General features: G+C 35.2%; 1 pseudogene; it reads right to left on the bottom strand.

Annotated features, from left to right (window-relative positions):
• Window positions 1–1,161: 1,161 nt before the first annotated feature.
• LOC128219495 (monocarboxylate transporter 14-like) lies at window positions 1,162–4,199 on the bottom strand (annotated as a pseudogene).
• Window positions 4,200–4,621: the final 422 nt, after the last annotated feature.

A 4,621-nucleotide genomic window follows, 5' to 3' on the forward strand; every position in this document is an offset into this window, starting at 1 on the left:
ATAAAAATCTTACTTTCGTTTAAATGCTTAAAACAAACTGATTAAGAGTTTTTGATACACGCCATATTTGGATGCTTAGTAACCCCGTATTATATTGCTATCACTTGAAATGGTTTTTATACTCAGCAGATTTATTTTATTAAATGAGTTGCTTAAAGAGAGTAAAAATATTTATGAAATTATTTGATATATGTTTTCGGTGATGTCCTTTACCCATTAGCATTACCATCTAGCAAGCAGTTCTCTTTGGCTTTATAGCTACATATGTGATTTCAACCACCAAATGTCATTCTTAATGGAGCTGTCAGAGAACGAGCATATTTGTTAGTCGTACTTTGACATATTTTGTTGGGCAATCAGTTGGATTTTCAATATCGATTATTCGGACGGACACACCGACTATTTAATTGGATTTATCGATTGTTATTATGATTTGGAAGAGAACTTGTGTCATTTCGCAGTTACTGTAGAATGAACTTGTAAACAAAATCACAGAGTAAATAATATTATCCAAAAACTATATAGAACGCAAAATCGACCCTGGAGTTCACATTACCAAGTTATCGATCAATCGATACCGGCATTACGTCGTCTCTGATCGTTGACTTTTAGTCGGCTGTGACGATTTATCTACTTTCGTGGAAATTCGGCCCAGGACTAGTTATATGCATTTAGTAATCTTTGAAATGTTACCAATAATATGATTTCGACCACAAGGTTACAATATTTGACAGTATGCTTAATGCAGTTATCAGAGATCGAGCATATTCTTGAGTCGGATTCTTTATTTAAAGTGACACTCTTATTCAAAATCAGCACATACACATGTATTACAAACATATATTTTGAGTGATGAACCCTTAACTACTTACTAAATAATTTATTTATGGAAGATATTCATTACTTTTAACTCAATTGTAGCCGTGTATTTTAATAACTGATCACGCAACAGTATGAAATGATTGCTGAATGCAAAAATATCAACTGTGATATACTATCGTCTCATAGGGTAGAAATACTATGTTTTCTGTAACTTTCTTTCAAAATCCACTCGGTATCCTTCATAAGAACCATCGTTTTCGACATTTATTTATCTGTTTTGGTAAATTAAAACATTTGTATTTATCGTGGTAAATCTTATTTGGGATTAAGAGTGCATCTTTAACAGTTCAGTATATCCTGGCTTAAGTTTAATGGTTGTAGCAAGCGTGTGTATGGGTCAATCTGTAATACAGGACATAATTTGAGAAAAAAACGAATATTATAAATTCTGTTTTCATCTGCTGTATGATCTTGTTCTATTCTGGAAGTTTAATTATCTGATATAAATGCGGTTACTATAAGCACCAATTTAATGCGAACGTTTTAAACTTTAATGCATTTATAAGTAAAAATCAGTTGTACAATTCCGCGTGTAAATACTTCAGAAGTGTACAAATAACGCCGATGCAACCTAGCTGTGAACTCAATATGCAAATGCATAGCCCTGAAATTCAATGTTATCGATTTTATATTTACAGTCGAAAGTCGCTATGTCGATCACGGATATCTACAAAAGTCGCTATGTCGATCACGGATATCTACATTTTCTAGTTATGTCGAACATTTTTCCCGTCCTGAATTTATTCTTGTTGTTTCTGTATAAAACAATTCTGTAAAGTCGATATTTCTATCCCTATTAGTCGCTATATCGAAGTCATTTTTCAGTCCCTGCGGCCGAATTTCAGGCATTTTCTTTATACTTTAAGTAGATGGAGCTGGAGGTGCTAAGTTTTCAATACGGTTTGCGGCATGTAGCTAAATAAGCGTACATGTCAAAGTAACACACTGATATAATTTGGCTGATACAAGATACAAAAGAAACAAAAATCTTTTTTTAAAGTCAGGTATATGATAACGAGGAACATTATCTCAATAAGCCATTTTCCTTAATTGGTATGTTCTAATTTACAATGTCTATTTACATAGACAGTTTTAAGACCATATTGATATCCAAAAATAATATCAATATCTACTACATATATATGCATGTGTTGTGTGCATATAGGACATTCACAATTTGAAATTGCATGTGTTCAGGCAAAAACACACAACAAATAGGTCAAAGAACTCGGTTCATGATGGCATGACAGTATGGATATATGAGAAAAGTAAATTCATTAAAAGAATGAGACTATTTTAAAGAAAAGAATAAGCAATATACAAAGCAAATATAAAGATGATATGTGTACAGATAAAACACTAGTGATATTTGGGCTTTTTTTAACGTGGAATTTGGAGACCAAAATGAGCGCATAAAAGGTGCTGCAACAGTAGAACAGCCGCAGATGACTAGGGCCGTGCTGTATAAGAACAGCCGATTGACCCACGTCCGGTCAGAAAGGAAGCCGAACAGAACTGGTGCAATTGTGTTGGTTATACCAACCACCGACAAAAGCCAGACGGCATTCAGTTTCTCAATTCCTGAAGAGAGAATCTTTATTAGTTTAAATTTGAACACCCCTTGTGCGTTCCACTTGGTGTACACACATTTATTAAGGAATTATTCACACGTGCCTTTTCAAAACGTAAAAAAACATTCAACATACTTAGGTACGTGTTAAAATAATTTAAATTAAGAAATGTTGACCATATGAGCTGTCATCAAAGATACAAAACTTCATTTGCAAGTTTTTTAAAAGTTAAATAAATACAGAAACATATTCCAAACTTATCAAATTCAATTGCAGTGTCTGGAAGGTATATGTAGGGAACATAATATCCGAGACCGTAAAAAAAATGATGATACCATGAAGAGATTAAAAGACATAAGCTTAAATATTGCACAGTCAAAATGTTCCCTTAAACTGGTAATATCTCCTGAGATAAAGTTTGAACATGTAAACGTGTATTTCCCCTTCAAATTTTGCATGAGTTCGGAACTTGTTTGCGTTATCGTATAAATATTATCATTTGTGGAAATGTCATGAGTGATATTTTGTTCTGAAAGAGATCGCATTTCAGGGCAGGCAATCCTAACGTCGGTAGATTTCTTCAGTGGGTTATCGCAGATTTTTTCTTCTGTCGGCTCCTCGGTCGAATCAGCGAACCCTGTAGAGCAAAATTGCACCCTTTCTAAATGTTCACGACTGCTACATCCTGTATTTGCAGTGCCAGTTTCGAATTCAAAGGAATTATTTTTTTGTTCGTGCTCAGGTTCAAGTAAAGTGTGAGGTAAAAACACAAGACCACAGACGATGCAGTTAAGGAGCAGTCCAGCATGTAATAAAATTGCCCCTTGCCAAGCGTACTTTTGAACAAGAAAACTAGTTTCGGGGCTGAAAATAAAAGTTTCTATTCCAGTTCCACTGACCCCAATTCCTGTGGAAAGGGCTCGACGTTTGTCAAATTAAGTTGCAACACATACGATCGATGGAAGACGAATTAGTCCGTATCCTAAACCTGCAAAAGTAAACAATTTATTATTAAACTAAACTTTTGGATATCATAATCAGCGAGAACTGGACTAGTAAACAGTTGGAAACCCAGACTTCGTGGAATTTACTGCAAAGGACCAACCTGTCATGACACCAAGCGAGAAGAACAGAAACTGCATATTTGGAGCAGATATGCTGACAACCTGACTGGCAGACGCAACCAGAGCACCAGAAATGACGACTGTTCTGCAGCCAAACTTTCTGACCAAGATGGATACTACTGGCCCTTAAATCAGTGACAGACAATTGAATTAGAGAATAATAATAAGAACGATTTCCATTTACTAAAGAAGCGTATTACAAAAAATAATATTTTCCAATAAATAAGTTTATCTTTTTCAAGTGGTTTGTATTGTTAGATCATGGTTGATGGCATTATAGCAATGATTATTTACTAATGACGAATGACCAATATGACCTCCAAATATTTTATAAAGATGTAATCTACTAACCAATTAAAGTCAAAACACCTTGGCACAATGATCCAATTAACGCTGTGCTGCCTTTAAATGAACCATAATACTCAAGCAGCTCAACATATATGACACCAAAAGATTAAAATAGACCGTCTATCAGCATATGCACGAGAAAGCTGGCCGCGCACACGACCCATCCCCAGCCTCCGTCAGGTACTTTGGGCACCTTCGCAGTACCAGAAATGGCGTCGTCTGCGTGCAATTTTGAGTCGCCATATCTCGGTGTAGTTTCGTTGTTCAACTTCATAACAAGCGTTCGATCTTAACCACCTATATTAAAATTAAAATAATAAAGCAGTTAATAAAGTTTGCCCCTTTCGCCCGTCCAGACATCACTTTGTTAAGTGTACGATTTGGTTCCAGATCGGTGTTTTATTAAAAAATGTAGCAGCTCGGAAACTTCTATCGTGAAACGCTGTTCATAACCACCTAATTAAACAAGAATTGATTAGTGACAATGTCACAAGACACACAGAGTTGTTGTCTAAACATGGACAAGCTTCATCAAATATCACAGTCGTCTGTGGAGTTTTATGCCGTTGTTTCTCGTTTGTGGTTTGTATTTTTTTTTAGTTATATGTTTTCGGCGTTTACCTTGAGCCATTACACGGGGTTTATGTCTCAACTTTTGGCTACTGAGCTTATGTCTGTAGTTTTTCATATAAATAT

The sequence above is a fragment of the Mya arenaria genome, chromosome 15 (assembly GCF_026914265.1).
Source record: "Mya arenaria isolate MELC-2E11 chromosome 15, ASM2691426v1".
Classification (NCBI taxonomy): Eukaryota; Metazoa; Mollusca; class Bivalvia; order Myida; family Myidae; genus Mya; species Mya arenaria.